Consider the following 23,890-nt stretch of genomic DNA (forward strand, 5'->3'; position numbering starts at 1 on the left):
CTAATTGTGACAAGTGGGGGCTACTTTTTGTTGCAGTGTGCGGGCTTCTCACTGCGGTGGCTTCTCGTTGCGGAGCACAGGCTCTAGGCACGTGGGTGTCAGTAGTTGTGGCCCGCGGGCTCCAGAGCACAGGCTCAGCAGTTGTGGCTCGCAAGTTTAGTTGCTCCGTGGCATGTGGGATATTCCTCGACCAGGGCTCAAACCCATGTCCCCTGCATTGGCAGGCAGACTCCTAACCACTGCACCACCAGGGAAGCCAGTTCCTTTAATTTGTATGTTTTTTTTCAAATAACTCATATCTGAGAATACATAAAGAACTCTTACAAATCAGCAAGATAAGAGAAACACCAAATTAAAAATGGATGAAATAATTGAACAAGAACTTTTAAAAAGTGTATCTAAATAGGTAATAATCATATAGTGTTCAGTGTCATCAATCATGAGGGAAATGCAAAAAAAAACTTCAATGTGCTACTCCTATAGATACTTCCAAATGACTAAAATTAAAAGTTGACAATAACAAGAGTTGACAAGAATGTGAAACAATGCAAAGTTGCAGTAGAATAACTCCCATGTCAGACAGCCAAGTCACACTTAAATAAAGCTTACTAGATATATTTTTAAACTATAATTTTTTATTTTTTGTCTATGCATTTTATGTTGCAGGGATGGTGGTGGTCAAGGTCTTACTGTTATTATATATCTGTCATTTCTCTTCTGTATTTTTAAGTGTTTTCACTTTATATATTTTGTTATGTTATCCAGTATACTGGATACTGTAATATCTTCAGTATGGACAATTCTACTTATTCCTGTAAAATAACCCTTTTCTTATTGCATATTTCTTTCCTTCTCAAATACTTTATCAGATACTAAATGTTGACCCTGCTGCTTTGGGCATGAATATTTGTTTTCTTATTGACTTTGTTCCTTTCAACTTTCCATTTTCATTTATCTTATGTGTTTCTCATTTTAACCTGAATAGTCTTTTCTTTCAACTCCTTTACCTTTATTTTAAATACTCAATTCACTGTTGATTTAAACATCCATTTACTAGCCTACCCACAAACACAGAAACAAACACAACACTGCTTTTAAGTCAGACCTCAGAAAGATGTTTAGACATCATCTCTTAAGTAGAGATCACAATACCTATTTTTTTCTCTTTTTTTCTTTGTACTTAGAATTCTCTTCTTTCTAACGCAAACTATTCAGGATAGGCACTTGTAACTGAACAATATAAATATATAAATATTTATATATTTATAGGATAAAATTATTTTAACTTGTTAGTTAATATTTACAGTTTTTGACTATGGAAATATTGATTGATATTTTGGTTATGTAATAATTTTCACAGAATTCTGAAAGTGCTGTTCTCTATATTTCTAGTTTCTGGCTATAGCAGCTGAAAATTTCCAGTACCAGGTTCATGACCATTTGCATGAACCTTTTTTTTTTTTTTTTTTTTTTTAATTTTCCTAAAAACATTAGATCTTCTCTTTAGGCTCAGTCTAAAGGGAAGTCTAAATTTTAATTTTATATTTTAAATTTAAAAATAAATTTAAAAGTAAATTTATATTTATATAAATATAGGCTTTCAGCCTCTGGTTTGGAATCCATGATTTTTCAAAATACTGCTTTCAGCCTTGCTTCATCAATACTGTTCACAGGCCAGAAGTGTGATGACAACATCACCAAAGTGAGACTGTTAATCATGACACCTCAGGAAGAGTGATGTCAGCATTGTGGACCTTTAAGTCATTCTTATTGTCTCTCCCCCATTTTTTTAAACAATTAGAGATATTCATAACTGAACAAAAGTGCCTCATACCTTAAAGCAAGGGATCAAGTAATAGTCTTGCCTATCTATGCATCCAAAAGTAAACAAACAAGGCTTCAGAAGGGGCTTTGGATCCAAAAAACTCAGTGAACCTACCCCATCTCCACTCACCATGATCAGAAAAATACCTGGAGAGAGCAAACTTGAACAGATACTCACAGATGAGAGACAAACTGTCGAAGTGCAACCTGCCTGAGGGGAGATTCCAGCATACCACTGGAACTGGATAGAGAGAGTTTGGATGCAGAGGAAGAAGAGGAACTTACCAGAGTTACCCCCATCCCTAGGGTGATACTTCAAAGGGCTTAGATGTTTGGCAGTGGCAGTAGGGACCTTTCCCACAGGGGAGGTGGAAAGCAGAGACCTTTCCCACATAGTAGGTGAAAAGTGAAAGTGATGAGTCACTCTGGCTACCCCAGTTGCACGGGCTGTGGCTGGAGAAAGCTGTTTCTCCCCAGAACCACCCTGATTTCTGAGGAACAACCTCCATGACTGGGGGAAAGGAGGAGAAAAGGAAGGAGACAGATAAGAATATCAAAGGGCATTAAAGAAACATGGTTCCTGCTGTCTACTTCAGGACTTCAACAGGAAGTCCACCCACAAACCTCTAGGAAGGCCTCATTAGAGCATCTCCCACTGGATTCCTGAGCACCCCCTAAGCCGTGAGTGCTAAACCCACACCTCCCTCCACTCTGCTGCTGGCTTCTTGTGCATGATACCGAGTACGCCCATGAGAGTAAGCTCTGATAGACAGGGACCTTGCTCAGGAAATAAGCCAAGCTTGGTGGACAAGGGAGAACAGCAAAATTAAACTATAGCACTGAATTCTTGAATACAAAAGAGAAAAGTTTAGTTAAGAAGATATGTGCTACTTCAAATGTAAAAGCAGAAGCACATAGGAACAAACAATATGAAAAACCAAGGGAAAATGGTATCACAAAAAGAAAATAATAATTCTCCAGCAACCAAACTGAAGTGCACAGAATATTGTGAACTAACTAGTAAAGAATTTAAAATAGCTGTTATGAAGAAATTCAACACACTATAAGAAAACTCAGAAAAACAATTCAATGCTATCAGGAATAAAAGCAATGAACAGAAGGAGTTCTTTACCTAAGAGACTGAAATTATATATAAAAAACAAAACAAAAATACCAAATAGGAATTCTGGAGTTGAAGAATTCAACAAATGAGATGAAGAATGCTATAGAGAACATCTGTATCAGGGCAAATCACATGGAGGAAAGAACAAATGACTTGGAGATTAGAATATAGAAATAATAGAAGAGAGGGAACCAAGATTTTAAAAGAGTGAAGAAAACCTAGAGAGCTGTCAGATTATGATCAGAAAGGCAAATAATCAAATAATTGGGATTCCAGAAAGAGAAGAGAGGGATAAGGTGAATATATGTATAAAGAAATAATAGCTGAGAACTACCCATACTTGGGGCTGGACTTGGACATACACATTCATGAAGCTAACAGAACACACTATTATCTAAATACATAAGGACCTTCTCCAAGACACATTATAATGAAACTGTCAAAAATCAATAATAAAGAAAGAATCTTAAAGGCAGCCATAGAAAATAGAAAGTAACCTACAAAGCAACCTCCACTAGGGTATCAGCAATTTCTCAGCAGAAATTCTACAGGCTAGGAAAAAGGTGTAATGATGTATTCAAAGTATTGAAAGAAAAAATTTATCAGCCAAGAATGCTTTATCCAGAAAAGTTATCTTTTAGATATAAAAAAGAAATAAAGGCTTTCCCAGAAAAACAAAAGCTGAGGGAGTTTACCAACGCTACACCTGTCTTGAGAGAAAAGCTGAAAGGAGCTCTTCAGGAGGAAATGAAATGATGCTAATCAGTGACATGAAAACATATGAAAGTGTTCAATACAGTTGTAAAGGTAAAAAATAGACTGTCAGATTTAGAAAACAGTAACTCTCTTTTAGAATGAGAGTTAACCACTCAACTACAGTAAAAACTTAAAGGAAAAGAGTAGTAAAAATAACTATAGATACTATAAATTGTTAACCAATACATGACATTAAAAATAGGTAAATTGTAATATCAGTAACATAAAAGGGAATAGTAGGGCTTCCCTGGTGGTGCAGTGGTTAAGAGTCCACCTGCTGATGCAGGGGACACAGGTTCGTGCCCCGGTCCAGGAAGATCCCACATGCCGCAGAGCAGCTGGACCTGTGAGCCATGGCTGCTGAGCCTGCGTGTCCGGAGCCTGTGATCCTCAACGGGAGAGGCCACAACAGTGAGAGGCCTGTGTACCACAAAAAAAAAAAAAAAAAAAAAAAAGGAATAGTAAAGGGGGGGAGCCTTTAGAGGTTTTGAAGATAAGTTGCTATCAGCCTAAAATGGACTGTTTTATCTGAAAGATGATTTATATAATCTTTAAGTTAACCACATAGCAAAAAAGGAGAGTAAATCTACAAAAGACAAAGAAAGTGGAAACAGAGCATATCACCATGGAAAATAACCAATTTACAAAAGTAGACAGAGACGGAGGGAAAAAGAAACAGTGGAAATACAAAACAACCAGAAAATGATTAATAAGATCATTTTAGTAAGTCCCTACATATCAATAATCACTCAATGTAAATGAATTGAATTCACCAATCAAAAGGCACAGAGTGCCTGGATGGATTAAAAAAATAAGACCCAACTATATGCTGTGTACAAGAGACTCATTTCAGCTTTAAAGACACAATAGGTTCAAAGTAAAGGAGTGGAAGATGATATTCCACACAAGTGGAAACCAAAAGAAAACAGGGATAGCCAAACATATACCAGACAAAATAGACTTTAAGCCAAAAATGGTAATAAGAGACCAAGAAGTCATTATATATTGAAAAATGCATCAAGAAGATATAAAAATCATTGTAAATATGTATGCATCCAAAATTGAAGCACCTAAATATATCAAGCAAATACTAACAAATCTGAAGGGAGAAATAGACATTACAATAATAGTAGGGGAGTTCAGTACCCCTACTTTCACCAATGGATATAGATCATCCAGTCAGAAAATCAACAAGGAAACATTGGAATTGAAACATACTTTAAACTAAATGGACTTAATAGACAACTACAGAACATTCCATGTGACAGCAGCAGAATATACACTCTTTTCAATGCACTCAGAACATTCTCCAGGATAGATCAAGTGATAGGACACAAAACAAGTCTTAGCAAATTTAAGACTGAAATTATACCAACTATCCTCTCTGACCACAAAGTTATGAAACTAGAAATGAACAAGAGAAAAGCTAGAAAATCTGAAATGTATGGAAACTAAACAACACTTCTGAACAACATATGGGTCAAAGAAGAAATCAAAAGAGAAATTCTTAAATGTTGCAAAACAAATGAAAATGGACACAACATATCAAAACCTATAGGATGCCGCAAACATAATTCTGAGAGGAAAGTCTATAGTGACAAATCCATATATTAAGAGGGTGGAAAGATATCAAATAAACAACTTAACTTTACACCCCACAAGCAACTAGAAAAAGAAGAACAAATTAAGCACAAATTTGGCAGAAGAAAGAAATAATAAATATCAGGCTGGAAACAAAGAAATAGAGACAAGAAAAAAAAATCAGTGAAACTAAAAACTAGTTTTCTGAAAAGATGAAATCGACAAACCTTTAGCTAGACTAAGAAGAAAGGAGTGAAAATCTAAAATAAGAAATGAAAGGGGAGACATTCCAGCTGGTACTAAAGAAATACATAAGATCAAAAGAAACACAGAAAGAAAACTATAAATCAATACCCCTAGTGAATATAAATGTAAAATTTTTCAACAAAATATTGGCAAACCAAATTTAAGACCACATTAAAATGATTATGTACAGTAACCAAGTGGATTTTTCCCTGAGATGAAAGGAAGGTTCAACGTACACAAATCAATAATTGTAATACATTACATTAATAGAATGAAAGATAAAAATCATATGATCATCTCAATAGTTGTAGAGAAAGCATTTGACAAAATACAACATTCTTTCATGAAGAAAACCCTCAACAGTTTGGGTATAGAAAGAACAAACTTCAAAATAATAAAGGCCATGGACAACAAACCCACAGCTAACCTTATATTAAATATTGAAAAATTGAAATCTTTTCCTTTAAGATCAGGAAAAATATAAGGATGCCCATTATTATCACTCTTATACAATACACTATAGTACTGGAAGTCCTAGCTGGAATAGTTAGGCAAGACAAAGAAATAAAAGGCATCCAAATTAGAAAGGAAAAAGTAAAACTGTTTACTCTTTTACGGATGATATAATTTTTTTAATAGAAAATCCCAAACACTCCACCAAAAAACTGTTGGATCTAATCACCAAATTCAGTAAAGTTGCAGGATATAAGATCAACATGTAACAATTAGTTGCATTTCTACATATTAATAATAAAACATCTGAAAAAGAAATAAAATGTCCCATTTACAACAGCATAAAAATACCTAGGAATAAATACATCCAAGTAAATGAAAGGTCTATTATAACCAAAACTAAACCCTCACATTTGTTAGAATAGCTATCAAGAAGACAAGGTATAACAAGAGTTGGTGAGGATGTTAAGAGAACTTTTGTGCACTATTGATGGGAATGTAAATTTGTTTAACACTATAAAAAGCATTATGGAGTTTCCTCAAAACATTTAAAAAAAAGGACTATCATATGATCCATCAATTCCACTTCTTGGTATTTATCCAAAGGAAACAAAAATACTAATGCAAAAAAGATATATGCACGCCTATGTTCACTGCATATAAACCAGGTAAATGCCCACACCCTACTCTTAGATTTTCTGATTTAGTTGTCTTATAATCCTGTTTAACACTCAATAGTTTTTGTTTTAATTGCCTCAGATAATTCTAATGTACAGCCTGATCTGAGAATCATTGACTAGCTCCTGCTTTACCTTTATTTCTCTGGAGGAAACTGGTATCCCTGTTAAGAAAAGATGTTTTTCTACAGACCAAAAAACAAGAAGCTAAATTTAGAAAAGCTATTTGATACAAGGTAGTGAGCAAGTAATTTAAGATTTCTTGTTCTCACTTTTTATGTATAAAACCTGGAATATAATGAATGCCCACCTCACATTATTATTTGAAAGAATATATGTGGTAATGTATATGAGGTGGGGTTTTTTGTTATAATAGCACATCCTAGCTATATTCTATTCATTAATTCATCTGTTTTTCTATTAATTAAATAGGTATTTATTGAGCCTTTAGTGTATGCCAGATGCTGGTGATTAATTAGAAAACAAAAACAAGTTTAAATGCCTTCCTAGAGCCTAGATACTGGGGGTGGAAAAAACTGTAAGTAAATAAATAGATTGATAGATAACCTAATGTCAGGTTGCATTAAGTGACATTATGAAAACAAATAATGGAAATAAAATTAAAAATTAAGAGGGCATACTTTTTAGTTTGGATAATCAAAGAACTCTTGATGAGGTAATATTTATATAAAGACCCAATGAAATGATGAAATATACCACTGGAATATCTGAACAGAATGTTCCATTCAGAGGTAACAATGAAAAAAGACCTGAGGTTAGTGTTATTTCTGTTATTTTTTTGTTTGGCTGGTTTTTGGCTTTGGTTTTGTGTTTTTTGATTTTTGTTTTTTTTTTTTGAGAGATTAGCTAGTGAGCCAGGGGCCTAACAATGTAGTCTTACAAAGTACAACTAGACTACTTTTTATTTTAAGGTTGAAAAGGAAACATTTTAGATATTTTAAAAGTATAATGATGTAAACCAGCTTTATTTTAAAGGATCTTGGAGAGTGGTGTAGGGGGCAAGACTGAATACAAAGCATGTAGGTAGGAGTCATTTGCATTGGCTGTTCATTTGACAAAAGGAATGTTGGTACAGGTGTTGAGAAGTGGTAATTTCAAAGATATGTTTTGAAACCATAATCAATTTGCTTTGTTGATAGATAAGAGGTAGGGTTGAAAAAAATGTGACAAATCCAGGATAACTCCAAGCTTTATAATATAACAAACAGTGGATTTTACTCACATACTTTCTCTTTTAATCTTAAAATAGCCCTTCAAGTTCAGTGACATTATGCTATTTTACAAATTAGGAGATTTCAGAGAAGTTTAGTTTCTGTGCATCACACAAAGCATAAATTTTATTTCATTATGTTTTAATTTTACTCTAAATTTTTGATATTGTGAGGAATTATACAATTGTTAATGTATTTTACATTTTTTTTCATTTACTTTGCTGATACTATTTTCAATCCCAATTTATTCTCAGTGATGTAATGAGAAGGCAGTAAGAAACTCAAACACAGGTGAGATTATCAAGAGAAATTTAGATTCAAGAAGCATAAAATATGGGCATAAAATGATAGCACTTTGTTGTTTCTGGGGTATAAAGGGTGAGGGACGTATGGGCTGGGGCTTCTGGGAGAAATTTGTCTACCATATTGAGTAACATGGACTTGACTTTTGAATCAGTTATTCTCTCAAAACCAAATTATTTAATGGTGGATTTTTATGTCTAAAGCCTTGAAATTACTAATCTCTTGATAGACTATGGGAAATCACAACAAAATAGCTAACTCTTTAAAGGTAAGTATATACTTTCAACCAAAAAATCACTAGAATTGACAAAAATGAATCATAACTATTGTAAATATTGTCATTTCCTGCCCAATTTTGTAATTTTTATTCCTTGAATTGAAATAATAATTTATTGAAGAAAAATCACCTCTAGTTTCTCTATTTCAAAGGTCAATAATTAATTACTGTGCATTAATACATAAATGATAAAGTACTTAAAAGCCTACCAGTTTCATATTTTTATGTTTAATTAGAACAATATGGTTTCACTTTCCAGGAATCTGTCAAAATTCTGGATGTGGTTTAACCACCATGGTAACTGGCCACCAAGTCTGTTAATATAAATCAAAAAGTTATAGCTAGTTGCCTGAAGAAAATATTCCTGACTCTCTTCTGTCTGCCTCTGTATCTCCATGACTTTAAACTGTTCTGACAAGCAGCACATGATTATTTTGCAGTGGATACCTCCTCAATAAGAAAATCATAGTGAAGAACGTAAAAAAACAGTTGACAACAATAACCAGATTTCCACACATTCCATTCTATTTTAAGATTGTTGCTAAGCTTCAGCACAGCTGGTTTTCCAGAGTATAAAGAAATACTTTACCTTTCTCATGGTATTAATACTTCATACCACTCTCTCTTTTATGTGAAAAAAAAACCTTGCCTTCCATGTCACAGGTTGGTAAACAGTAACCTCGATTTCAACCTGTGTATTACACTTTATGAAAATACTTTAGTATCGTTTGCTTTGGTTTGGTTTATCATCCATACTTAGAAAAGGGAATTACAAAATAAATGGCATTAGTCACCATTAAAAACTCTTGGCTTCAGGAATACTTATTAACATGAAAAGGTCAAATCTCTAAACCAGAGAGTGAGTTAAACAATTGGTCGTTTTTCTGTTGTACCTAAAAATGTTTTCCTCAGCTGACACCTATATACCTAGCATTTTACAACAGTACCACTGACATGTAGCCACTGTAATTCTAATAGAGTTTGAGTTCTTGGTCTATGTTCTAATGTAAAGTTATTTAGGTGCTATTTTCATTCTTGTTGCCATTGATAGATGTAAACATTGTAATTCAATGTCTCTCTGTACTCCATTAACACCTCACTCCATGAAAGTTGTATTTGCTTTTCTGGACCCAACTGGTAATATAACATAGAATAGTGGAAACTTGTTATTACAAGATGATCTCAAGTAGATCTCATGAAATGCTCTAAACCTTCTCTCAAGCTTTCTGGAAATGACCCTAAGTGAAGGGGGCTGGCAAAAAGCTTTCATAGTATGTATATATACAAAAGAAGGACCTATGAAAACAGATGAACCCTCCCCAGGAACCGAAATTCAGTAAGGCGGAACCAGTATATAACAGAAATTATTAGAACATGAAACCAAAGATATAAGCTAATTCGAGCTTGCAAGGTCTAATAGGGCATATTAAAGATTTTGCTCTTATTCTCAGAATACCAGGAAGCCACCCAAGGATTTCAAACTGAGAAATATATGCTCTCACTACAGTTTTGGAAATGTCATTTTGGCTGAAGTGGAATAGGATAAGAAAAATGTGAGACAACAGTTGTCAAAATGAATAAATGGTAAATGAAGCCAGAATTGAGCCATTTTACGGAGCAGGGTAAAGTTGTTCCATGCCCATCAAAATTGTCCTTCAGAGTGAATCCTGAATCTACAGTCAGGACAACATCCTTTCACCTTACAGCCTTTATCACATATTAATTTACAAATATCCTTAGAAATGATATGGTATGAGTTGTTGCTTAATGGGTATAGAGTTTTAGTTTTGCAAGATGAAAAGAATTCTGGAGATTGGTTGCAAAACAATGTGAATATACTTAACACTGTTGAACTGTACAGATAAAAATTGTTAAGATGATAAATCTTATGTGTACTTTACCACAATTAAAAATTTTTAAGTAAAAAAAAAAAAGGAAGGGGGCATATTTGTGAGTCATTTAACTGTTTACAAAACACTTTTCATTGTTCTTTAAATGTGATCTATACCAAGAAAGCAATGTTAGTTTCATTAGCAGATTAAAATACTGGAAACTTAGAGCAGTTAAATGAATTGCCACAGGTTAAATAGATTTGTAAATGGGAAAACTTTTAAATTCAGGACCTTTGATATGTAATCCCATATTTTTTATACTACCCCCAAAATGTTTTGAAAACATATTTTGGTACTACGAGAAGGAAAAGATTTTATCATTGAGTAAGTGTTAGAAAGTGTATGTCAAAAGTCCATAAGAACAAATAATTGTAAAAAGTCTCAAAGCCCTGACAGCAAATTCTTATGCTTTTTATGTTCTTTCTTTGAGTAAAGGTGTTGTACACAATTGTAATATTCAAACAATATGTATTTTATTTTTATATGGTATTTTTTGCCTTTTTTTCAGCTTTATTGAGGAATAACTTCCAAATAAAATTGTAAGATATTTAAAGGGGGAAAAAATCCACCTACCTCCAGTCACACTTTTACCTGTGTTCCTCCCTGCCTGGTATAATATCATTCCATTTTTCAAGAAATACCTAGTACTAAAGAAAGACAACATCATTCACCTTAGTATAAGTAAGAATTATGAAGACTAGTGAGAGAAAAACAAATTAGTCTCAGGAAAAGAAAAAGCATGTGGAAATAGTGAAGACCATTCAAAGACTATTTACTCAGAGCTTGCTGGCCAAGGGAGTCAACTACCATCATCTGCCTTGGCAAAGACTCTAAGTCAGGGAGGGGAGTGGGAAAGCTTTATAGTAAAAGGAAATAGAGAAGGCTTATGCTGTGCTCTGATTGGGGGCTGATGGCATAGAAGGCTAGTGGCAGGCTACCTAGAAATGGAACATCCTATCTTCCTATGTGATTGGTTTGGGGACTGTACTTGGCTCTCTCTCGTTGGTCCTGAGGAACAAAAATTAGGGAATCTGGCAGTCATTGACCAAGTCCTGACTGTTCTGTGCTGAATGCTTCAGAGATTGTGGTTTGTCTTCTTGGGCTGTTTGCTTTACAGGTCCAAGATCAATTGTCATGTATTCTCCATTGTATATTCATTCTCTCAGGCACATAAGAAATGTTTAGAAATATCAGATTAGTAATAAATGAGAAAAAGCAAGTACACTGGAAGGTTTTCATGTAGTGGCAAAAGTTTCAATAGGAGTCAAAACCCAAGGTGACCTCAAAAGAAAATTGTGACACCTGTAAAACCTAGAATATATACAGTCATTAAATGGTGTTTATTCAAGCTAATGTAAATAATCTTGGTGCAACGAGAGAAGAAAAAGGAAAAAGTAAAAACAGTAACAAAAAATATATATTTTTTAAATAATTTCTCCATATTTTATCAGAAACAAGAGTTCTAGCTTCTCTCTCAAACACCTGTCAAGTTCTCAATTCTTGACTACCAGAAATCTCCATTATTCATTTAAGGAAGAAATCATTCAAGCATACACAATTTACAAAAATAAATTATGCAAAATCCTAAATTGAAATCCATTCAGTATATTTCAATGTAATTTTATGAATTATGTAGTCATTCAGTTGTCTCAAATCTACTTAGCTACATTTTTCTTCACATAATTGAGTCAGTCCACACAGAAATAAAAGTAGTTAAAACAACTTTTAAAACAGTTATTACAATATCTTATTAAAATCATCCGAACTTAAGATTTAGTCCAATAATGAACCCAAAACAATTAAGAAAATGGGAATAGGAATATACATATTTGTAATTACCTTAAATGTAAATAGACTAAATGCTCCCACCAAAAGACACAGATTGGCTGAATGGATACAAAACAAGACCCATATATATGCTGTCTACAAGAGACCCACTTCAGACCTTAAGACACATACAGACTGAAAGTAAGAGGATGGAAAAAGATATTCCATGCAAATGGAAACCAAAAGAAAGCTGGAGTAGCAATTCTCATATAAGACAAAATAGACTTTAAAATAAAGACTATTACAAGAGACAAAGAAGGACACTACATAATGATCAAGGGATCGATCCAAGAAGAAGATATAACAATTGTAAATATTTATGCACCCAACATAGGAGCACCTCAATACATAAGGCAAATACTAACAGCCATAAAAGGGGAAATTGACAGTAACACATTCATAGTAGGGGACTTTAACACCCCACTTTCACCTATGGACAGATCATCCAAAATTAAAATAAATAAGGAAACACAAGCTTTAAATGATACATTAAACAAGATGGACTTAATTGAAATTTATAGGACAGTCCATCCAAAAACAACAGAATACACATTTTTCTCAAGTGCTCATGGAACATTCTCCAGGATAGATCATTCTTGGGTCACAAATCAAGCCTTGGTAAATTTAAGAAAATTGAAATTGTATCAAGTATCTTTACCGATCACAACACTATGAGACTAGATATCAATTACAGGAAAAGATCTGTAAAAAATACAAACACATGGAGGCTAAACAATACACTACTTGATAACGAGGTGATCACTGAAGAAATCAAAGAGGAAATTAAAAAATACCTGGAAACAAAAGACAATGGAGGCACGACGACCCAAAACCTATGGGATGCAGCAAAAGCAGTTCTAAGAGGGAAGTTTATAGCAATACAATCCTACCTTAAGAAACAGGAAACATCGCAAATAAACAACCTAACCTTGCACCTTAAGCAATTAGAGAAAGAAGAACAAATAAACGCCAAAGTTAGCAGAAGGAAAGAAATCATAAAAAACGGATCAGAAATAAATGAAAAAGAAATGAAGGAAACAATAGCAAAGATCAATAAAACTAAAAGCTGGTTCTTTGAGAAGATAAACAAAATTGATAAACCATTAGCCAGACTCATCAAGAAAAAATGGGAGAAGACTCAAATCAATAGAATTAGAAATGAAAAGGGAGAAGTAACAATGGACACCGCAGAAATACAAAAGATCACTACAATCAGCTCTATGCCAATAAAATGGACAACCTGGAAGAAATGGACAAATTCTTAGAAATGCACAACCTGCCAAGACTGAACCAGGAAGAAATAGAAAATATGAACAGACCAATCACGAGCACTGAAATTGAAACTGTGATTAAAAATCTTCCAACAAACAAAAGCCCAGGACCAGATGGCTTCACAGGCGAATTCTATCAAACATTTAGAGAACAGCTAACACCTATCCTTCTCAAACTCTTCCAAAATATAGCAGAGGGAGGAACACTCCCAAACTCATTCTACAAAGCCACCATCACCTTGATACCAAAACCAGACAAGGATGCCAAAAAGAAAGAAAACTACAGGCCAATATCACTGATGAACACAGATGCAAAAATCCCCAACAAAATACTAGCAAACAGAATCCAACAGCACATTAAAAGGATCATACACCATGATCAAGTGGGGTTCATCCCAGGAATGCAAGGATTCTTCAATATACGTAAATCAATCAACATGATACACCATATTAACAAATTGAAGGAGAAAAACCATATGATCATCTCAATAGATGCAGAGAAATCTTTTGACAAAGTTCAACACCCATTTATGATTAAAAACACTGCAGAAAGTAGGCATCGAGGGAACATTCCTTAACATAATAAAGGCCATATATGACAAACCCACAGCCTACATCATTCCCAATGGTGAAAAACTGAAAGCATTTCCACTAAGATCAGGAACAAGACAAGGTTTCCCAACCTCACCACTCTTATTCAACATAGTTTTGGAAGTTTTAGCCACAGCAATCAGAGAAGAAAAGGAAATAAAATGAATCCAAATTGGAAAAGAAGAAGTAAAGCTGTCACTGTTTGCAGATGATATGATACTATACATAGAGAATCCTAAAGAGGCTACCAGAAAACTACTAGAGCTAATCAATGAATTTGGTAAAGTAGCAGGATACAAAACTAATGCATAGAAATCTCTGGCATTCCTATACACTAATGATGAAAAATCTGAAAGTGAAATCAAGAAAACACTCCCATTTACCACTGCAACAAAAAGAATAAAATATCTAGGAATAAACCTACCTAAGGAGACAAAAGACCTGCATGCAGAAAATTATAAGACACTGATGAAAGAAATTAAAGATGATACAAATAGATGGAGAGATATACCATGTTCTTGGATTGGAAGAATCAACATTGTGAAAATGACTCTACTACCCAAAGCAATCTACAAATTCAATGCAATCCCTATCAAACTATCACTGGCATTTTTCACAGAACTAGAACAAAAAATTTTGCAATTTGTATGGAAACACAAAAGACCCCGAATAGCCAAAGCAATCTTGAGAACGAAAAACGAAGCTGGAGGAATCAGGCTCCCTGACTTCAAACTATACTACAGAGGTACAGTAATCAAGACAGTATGGTACTGGCACAAAAACAGAAAGATAGACAAATGGAACAGGATAGAAAGCCCAGAGATAAACCCACGCACATATGGTCACCTTATCTTTGATAAAGGAGGCAGGAATGTACAGTGGAGAAAGGACAGCCTCTTCAATAAGTGGTGCTGGGAAAACTGGACAGGGAAACATAAAAGTATGAGATTATATGACTCTCTAACACCATACACAAAAATAAGCTCAAAATGGATTAAAGACCTAAGTGTAAGGCCAGAAACTATCAAACTCTTAGAGGAAAACATAGGCAGAACACTCTATGACATAAATCACAGCAAGATCATTTTTGACCCACTTCCTAGAGGAATGGAAATAAAAACAAAAATAAACAAATGGGACCTAATGAAACTTCAAAGCTTTTGCACAGCAAAGGAAACCATAAACAAGACCAAAGGACAACCCTCAGAATGGGAGAAAATATTTGCAAATGAAGCAACTGACAAAGGATTAATTTCCAAAATTTACAAGCAGCTCATGCACCTCAATAACAAAAAAAAAAACAACCCAATCCAAAAATGGGCAGAAGACCTAAATAGAGATTTCTCCAAAGAAACTTTACAGACTGCCAACAAGCACATCAAAGAATGCTCAACATCATTAATTATTAGAGAAATGCAAATCAAAACTACAATGAGATATCATCTCACACCAGTCAGAATGGCCATCACCAAAAAATCTAGAAACAATAAATCCTGGAGAGGGTGTGGAGAAAAGGGAACCCTCTTGCACTGCTGGTGGGAATGTGAATTGGTACAGCCACTATGGAGAACCAGTATGGAGGTTCCTTAAAAAACTACAAATACAACTACCATATGACCCAGCAATCCCACTACTGAGCATATACCCTGAGAAAACCATAATTCAAAAAGAGTCATGTACCACAATGTTCATTGCAGCTCTATTTCCAATAGCCAGGAGATGGAAACAACCTAAGTGTCCATCATCAGATGAATGGGTAAAGAAGATGTGGCACATATATACAATGGAATATTACTCAGCCATAAAAAGAAACGAAATTGTGCTATTTGTAATGAGGTGGATAGACCTAGAGTCTGTCATACAGAGTGAAGTAAGTCAGAAAGAGAAAGACAAATACCGTATGCTAACACATATATATGGAATTTAAGAAAAAAAAATGTCATGAGAACCTAGCGGTAAGACAGGAATAAAGACACAGACCTACTAGAGAATGGACTTGAGGATATGGGGAGCGGGAAGGGTAAGCTGTGACAAAGCGAGAGAGACGCATGCACATATATATACTACCAAACGTAAGGTAGATAGCTAGTGGGAAGCAGCCGCATAGCACAGGGAGATCAGCTCGGTGCTTTGTGACTGCCTGGAGGGGTGGGATAGGGAGGGTGGGAGGGAGGGAGATGCAAAAGGGAAGAGATATGGGAACATATCTATATTTATAACTGATTCACTTTGTTATGAAGCAGAAACTAACACACCATTGTATTGCAATTATACTCCAATAAAGATGTAAAAAAAAAAAAAATTAGTCCAAAGGAAACAGTTTTTCTTTGTTTTCTCCATTCTTTTCTCTTGATTTTTTTTTGTGTCCTTTTCTTTAGTTACCCTTTCCTTTTCCTTTCTTCATTCACTCTCTTTGTTACTTTCCATTTCTTTCTCACTTTCCTCTTTCTTCTTTCATTCTATTCTAGAACCATTTGCTTTCTTTCATTGTGAATGCATTGATGATGCTTTTAATTTTCTGATGCTTTGACATGGAAGAGAGTGACATTCCTAGGGCTAGCCAATTTATAGCGATAGGAATGGACTAGCATGCAGGTGTGCCTTTCACATGCAAATCAGCCAATCCAAAGCCTATACTATCAACCCTCTCTTTTGTCCAGATCTCATGTCACTTTCTTTCTGTCCTAATCACCCCAGAGCCAGGAAATAAACATCTAGGGACAGCCCTTATACCCCAGAGCCTACTGAAATTATTCAAACTTGCCAGTCCCAAACCTGCTCACCCTGCCTTGTCTTTCCTGTGGAAACCACAATAAAGGCTCCTACCACTGCTTCTTCCTGCTCCTTCTGCCTCCTGCCTGACTCCAATGTTTCTCCATGTGGCCCTGCATGGCATGGCAAGTCCCTCCTCTTGGGAACTGTGAGAAGCAAACTATCTCTTCAATGGCAATTGCCACCAGATCTGTTGTCCTGACTGTACCCGAATAATAAAATCCACATTTTAAAATAGTAATATCTGATGTGAAAGGTGGCAAAGGACTGCTGAGTGAGAGAAAAAAGTCAGCTTACAATATTTTTTTTTGTAGACTTTCTTTGAGTTTAATTGGTTTTCTGATGAATTCTCAAGCCATGAATGTATATAGTCCTTAATGAGCACTCATGCCCTAACCTTGTGTAAGGAAAGCATTCTAAAGTCAATTTATAGTAGATGGAATATTACACTTAAAGCATCTGGAGCACTTTTAATTTTCTTATCCTCAGAAAATAATAGAGAATTATCAGACTTGCCCCTGTAACTAGTTATGCATTTCTTCAGAAGAAATTGAATAGTCTCATTCTTCAAAATAGCTAACCTAGAGGAGCACCCAAATAATTAAATCCCCTTCCTCAAAATGAAGAATTAAAAGCAAAGACATCTTGCTAGAGACACATATGCAAGAAAAACATTCCATAAGACTACCAAGAATAGACTGCATGAAAAAAAAGAAAACATAAAGTTGGCTGATGTCTAAAACCAGTGTCCTTCAAAAAGTTTTGATGGCCTGTCTCCTCAGTACAAAATCTTGAGTGCATCCCTCAATATAAAAATTTATTTCAAAGTATAAATGTGTGTACTGACAAATTAGAGTAGTGAAGCACAATCTATTTCTCGATTTCTAGACTCATACAAAGAAATAGAATTTATTATTTTCTTTTTATACCTCAATGCATTATTTATGACAGTCTCTCCAATGCACATACCTCTTGGAGAACTTCAGGTAACATATAGCTTGCTATCTAGTCCAGATTACTGAAACAGCCTTCTGCCTTTGTCTCTTCTTTTCTGGCCTCCCCCAGCCCTACTAACATTCTTCATACAGCAGCCGCAGTGATATTTTTAAAACATTAGTCAGTTTTTGTCCTTCTCTTTAGATTCCTCCAAATCTTCCAACTGTCAGAGTTTGAGTTTCCCAGATGTAGACTGTGAGATGAGGTTTGGTATGCAAGTGATTTTATAAGGAAATGTTCCCAGGGAAACTGGTAAGGAACTGTTCCCAGGGGAAACTGGGAGAGCAGAACAGAGAAAGGGAGAAATCCAAGCAAGGTTCTATCACAGGCAAAGTCCCAGAGAGGGTCCTTTCAGCCTAATCCCAAAGAACTCTGAAGAGAAAATTAACCCTCAGTATTTTCTCAACCAGAGGCTGCACCCATGAATCATCTAATTACTGGTAGGGAGGTCACAGAAATAAATTTTCAGATGCTTTTCTGCAATGTGGATAAGGCAGGCCACTGCCACTGAAAAGCAATCATCTAAAAAAAGAGTCACAGGCACTAGTTCTTGGAAAAAAAGCACACTGAAGCTGAAATGTGCACAAAAATGGTCATAGAGATCTGAGAGAATTTGGGCACCAATATTATTCATTACATAATCTCACTGAGAAAAGAGTCTAAACTACTTACTATGGCTTTGTGAGATTTAGCCCTGACTCTTCTTCAGCCTCATCTTGTATCATCTCCCACCCCATCCCTCACCATACGCAAACTAACCAATGTACACTCTCTTGCTTTAGCCAACCAAGTTTGATCCATGTGGCTTTATTCCCTTTGCCTGAACTCACTGACCCCCTTGTCGTGTGTCTGATTCTAACTTAAGTTGAAATGGTTTCTTTTAACAGAGTCCTTCCATAGAAATTTCCACACCCCTCAGACTCTTGGCTATAAGAGTTTATTTTCTTTATAGTACTGATTGCAATCTGAAATCATCCTATTTATTATTTTATTGTCTCTATCCCCCCTCATTGTAATGTAAACTTCATGTCAGTCTTAATCATCCTTTTATCCCCACCACACAAAACAGTGTCTGACATGTGCTAGGTGATCAATAGTTGTTTATTTAATAAATAAATAAAGGGCCATACATGACCTCCTTATATCTTGCTGTCTGCTCCATCGTAACTTCCTTAGATACTTATCCTCTAATAACAGGACTGTTCTTAGGAAACGGTAAGCATCTCATCAAGAATAAATTAAAGCAAGAGTTTAAGAAGGAATTTCCTCAGCATAAAATGAAGCAGCTACATAAGCTATTAGAGTGCACTGCCATGTTGTTCAAACTGCCTGTTTGTGATTGTCAAAAAATGCATCTTTGATTGATCTCACTGAGGTCCCTTGCCTTGGACTTCACAGCTTGGACAAATATGAGAATCTATTTCTGTTTATATAAGCTGTATTCTAGAAGGCAGCAATATACCTGAACACAGCAGGAACAGAATAGAGCCTGAGATTTCTGATGTATAAAATGGCATATGTGGGTGTCAAAATTTAACTCACAATACTTCATATATACTAAGAGAAATATGCCTAATTTAGTTTGCCTATAAACAATGACCATTACTCCCCATGTTTCCACTCATGGGTTAGAGAAAACACTCTCACTTTGGATACTTCTAGTTTAAAACTTAATACAATTCAATAATTTAAAGAGTCTACTGAATAATTTAAATAATTTAAATCCAAGTCCATGATTTAAAGACTCCATTTAGATAATGATCAGTCTTACTAGAAAAATTGCTCAGTCACTCAAGTATCTCAGGCATGTACCTCTTTCCCTGGATCCTCCCTAGGGTTGGGTACAAATATACAAAGGAAGAATGTGCCTTCTGTACAGGTCTGGCCAGAGGAAAGTCTCAGCGACTTTCGTTGTCATGTCCTGTGGCTTCACCCCAGGACTATGTCCCCAGTCTGTCCCTTGGCTACTTCCAAATGAGTAAAGTATGAAGCTAATATGACTCAAAGTCTTGTTTTTCTCTCCTTTTATGTTTGGTCTAAGTTCTAAGATATTCTTTTATTATAGGTAGAAGATACAAAGGTATAAAAAATAATTTTATAGAATATGTATAGCTCATATTTATATAAGAAAATGGATAAGTAATCTTATTAAAACCATTATGTATGCTTGTCAATCTAATGTGCATGATGAGTCAAAATTATTTCATGGGCTTCCCTGGTGGTGCAGTGGTTGAGAGTCCGCCTGCCAATGCAGGGGACACGGGTTCGAGCCCTGGTCTGGGAAGATCCCACATGCTGCGGAGCAACTGGGCCCGTGAGCCACAATTACTGAGCCTGTGCGTGCGATGAAGAGTGGCCCCCGCTTGCCACAACTAGAGAAAGCCCTTGCACAGAAATGAAGACCCAACACAGCCATAAATAAATAAATTTAAAAAAATTATTTCATTTACATTACTATATATAATTTAATGTCTTGCATTTTGTCACAGAAGTCTAACATTTTACAACTAAAATGAGTCTTGGAAATCAAGAAATTAAATCCTTCATTTTTTAAATGGAAAAGCTAAGATATGTAGCAAAATATGGGACTTTTTTTCCCAAGTCTCAAAAATCTGGGAGTTTCAAATGTGGAATTAAGGTATCAATTCCCAGCATAATGTATTTTCTTCTTTTCTATAAGGTTTAGCATCACATTCTATGCATTTCCAAAATTGATCTTAAAATACAGGTGACATTTCTTAAGCTCTCCTTCTCTTTGATTTCTCCTTGATATTTGACAGTCTTGACAGCATGTAATGTGCTACTGCACATTACTGTATATCCTCCAGGTTAGTAGGTCTTGTTTTTAAATGCTTCCTTTCCTTTATCTCATTCCGAAATTTAACTAGAAGAGCACCTACTTCTCTCCAAAGCTGTTACCCACTCTCTAGTATCTTTTCTTTCTCAGGACTCTCTCTGTGAGTCACTGACTCTGTCCTCTCAGTGGTTACTACTAAGTAGGTGATTCACAAATCATCTTTTAAGAAATCTCTTTCCACTTCCCCCTGTTATTTCCTACCCACACAAACTGAATTCCTTTCCAGGTAATCACATTCCTGTCAGTAGACAGCAATTTTTCCATAAATTTAGGTATTTGGTATAACCCAGTTGCAAACTTAAAAGTACAAAGTAAAAATTAATACCGATAATCTGTGCTTGAGCTCCTATAATTTTTTTACTTCTGATTCAAAAGAAGTGGGCACTTCTGGTGGAGATGGAGGTATGGAGTAGGACTTGCAACCTTGAGGTTCCGGTGGTTCTCACATGCTAACCATCTTGAAATGAACAGGAAAATTCTATTTCTACAGTATCTGTATATAAGGCTTCTCTCTATATAAATATACCTTACGTTATAAAATTCTACTCTCCTCTGCCACAGATATACTATCATGTGGAACTAAAAACTCCAAATTTTTCTAAGAAAATAATTAATTTTGATTAATGTGATTCATAATTAATGGGTAACTTCTATTTGGCCTATGTAGCATTTAGTCTGAGCCTAGTAATTGAGACTAAGATATTATACGGCCATTGAAATGTTTCCAGGGAATGTTATTTTTTTTAATATTGGAGAATATTTAATCAATAATATTATGAGGAAAACATAGAATAACATCTATAGGAAAGCCTGAATTAAAAATATAGCTAAAATTTAATAGTGTTTCCCATTGCAAGGATGTGGGAAGACTGGGGTGGTTATAGTTTTGTGTACTGATTCTCAATACTTCTATTGATTTTCAACTAAAAGAACTTAGTACTTTTATAACCAGGAGAAAACTAAGATAGATATAAATGGAAATGCATAGTTAAACTCTGTTTTATATATTTGGGACTTTGTCAAGGAAATTGCATTAAGTATACACCTTTGTCCACTATCCTCTATTGTGAGTTCAAGAATTGTCTTTTGGTTTATTTACTTATTTATTTACATCATTTTATTCTGGCATATAATACATCTTCTAAAGCATATTCTCTTATTTTATGTATAATTATTTCATGTATATTTATATTCATTTGTATGCCTAATGCTGTGCTATAGAAATAAGTTTTGCATTTTTCACTCAGCAACATGCTTTGAAAATCTAGACGTGTTGCTTTGTGTAAATGCTTTGCTCTATCAGGTGCACATGGGTTCCCATATCCCCACATTCTACCAACACGTTTTTGGAGTTAATTCACTCCATTTTAGCCCTTTATTCTCCCATAAAACTTTAAAATAAGTTCTTTCAATATCTCAAATAAATACAACCAGAATTTTGGAGTGACATATTTACAAATTAATTTTTGTAATTTAGATTAATTTACGATAATGTTACTTCTTATTATTTAAATCTTTAGGTCTTTTGGTTGATTTTTAATATTTTCCCATATAAGTTAGATTTTATTAGTAAAGTCCAGTATTATTTTTATGAGTGCTTATGTTAGTGGTGTCTTTTTATTTATTATAATCTCTTGTCAGTTTTTGCTATAGTATGTACATGCAATCAATTTTTGTAAATATACCTTGTATATAGCAACCATGAACTGTATTATTTCTAATAGTTTGATGAAATTATTTTTTAGATTATTCACATTTTCTATAGTAAATCTATTGTTTTGTAATCTGAAATAATATAAAATATGAAAGAATGTGTTCTAATATATTTGTAAATGTTATCATATTCTACATATACTTTAATTCTGTTAGCATTCTTCCTTATCACTACAACTGAGAAAATTCTCAACTGTAGGACTGAAGAAAAATCTAATTTACCAACAGTTATATGCTATGATTTCTCCTGTCATTAATCTCTGGCAAAACAATGTTTCTAGATCACTTTCAGAATGACTTTGAGGCACTTAATATTATGGAGCTCTGCCCCCCACCTCTGTACTCCACATCCCATTCATTCAGAGGAGACACCATTAGACCTAGTACTAAGCACTAGAGAAGAACCTATGTGTTTCTCTCCTAAAGTGTCTTTCTACATAACAGCATTTTCCATTAGAAAAACTCTCGTACTCTCTCACCACCTATTCACTCACGTTTCCCCAGAAAATACTTGATGTATCTGATTATGGGGTTTAGCAGAATGAGATAGATCTATGATATCTAGCTTCTCCATATGGGGGATCTGCCAGGCAGCAGAAGTCCTACCCTCTTCTTGGTCTCAAGTTGATCACTAAATTTAATTCAATGTAACTCTTACCATGGCTTTAATTTTCTAGTAGTAAAATGTAGCTTCCTTCACAAGTGGTAGATTTTCCTAATAAACAAATATAGCAATAAAGAAGGAGACCTATGAAAATATCCTATCTACTTGTATTTAACCAGATAAACAACTCACTGAAATTATTGGAATTCCAAAGGCTGAAGAGTTTCTTACAAAACCTATGCTTGGTACGTATGCCTCTAAGAATAATACTTGCTCAGAGAATCAAGGAGAAACTGAGGTGATTGGAAAAACATGGTTCAAAAACATGGTTCAATTCTCTCATCAGATATAAGATAGCAAAATAATTAAAACAAAAGAAATGCTGATTATTCTGGGTATAAAGAAAAAAATGCTGCCTGCCATTCCAGTTGTACAAGATTAAGCCATTAGCCACTGCAGTTGTCCACAAACAGTGCATCCTGAGCCGTACTGAGGATGGAGAAAAACAGGAAGCATTCTGTGCTTTGGATATAATGGCCCCTAGATAGTCAAGATACATATCTGAGGATAATTTTTATGACCCCAGGTGCTTGCATTTTCCCATAAAGAAAAAACACTAAAATCATTACTTGAGATGTCTGTTTTTTGTGACTGTCAGTAATTATTTTATGCTTAGCTACATGTTTTTCCCAGTGAAAAAGTTCATACATATCCTGGCTCCTCCCTTACTTCTTCAGAGCAGTTCATCACAGCTCTCCCTGAGGCTGTCTCACAGGCTATAGTCCTCAGTAAGGCCCCAGAATAAAACTTAACTCACAACTTTTACATTGTGCATTTTTCCTTCGGTCAACATGGGAAAGAGAAATTTCCTCAGGGGAAAAGTTGAATCTTAGAA

At 34.8% G+C, this 23,890-nt stretch overlaps 1 long non-coding RNA gene across 1 annotated transcript in view; it reads right to left on the reverse strand.

Annotated features, from left to right (window-relative positions):
- LOC141278699 (uncharacterized) overlaps nt 1–17,999 on the reverse strand; it is a 105,843-nt gene extending 87,844 nt beyond the window's left edge. Inside the window, exon 1 of the long non-coding RNA XR_012331746.1 lies at nt 17,795–17,999. This is a non-coding gene — a long non-coding RNA (uncharacterized lncRNA). The remainder of the gene's footprint in view (nt 1–17,794) is intronic.
- Nucleotides 18,000–23,890: the final 5,891 nt, after the last annotated feature.

This window comes from Tursiops truncatus, chromosome 5, assembly GCF_011762595.2.
Source record: "Tursiops truncatus isolate mTurTru1 chromosome 5, mTurTru1.mat.Y, whole genome shotgun sequence".
In the NCBI taxonomy this organism is placed as follows: Eukaryota; Metazoa; Chordata; class Mammalia; order Artiodactyla; family Delphinidae; genus Tursiops; species Tursiops truncatus.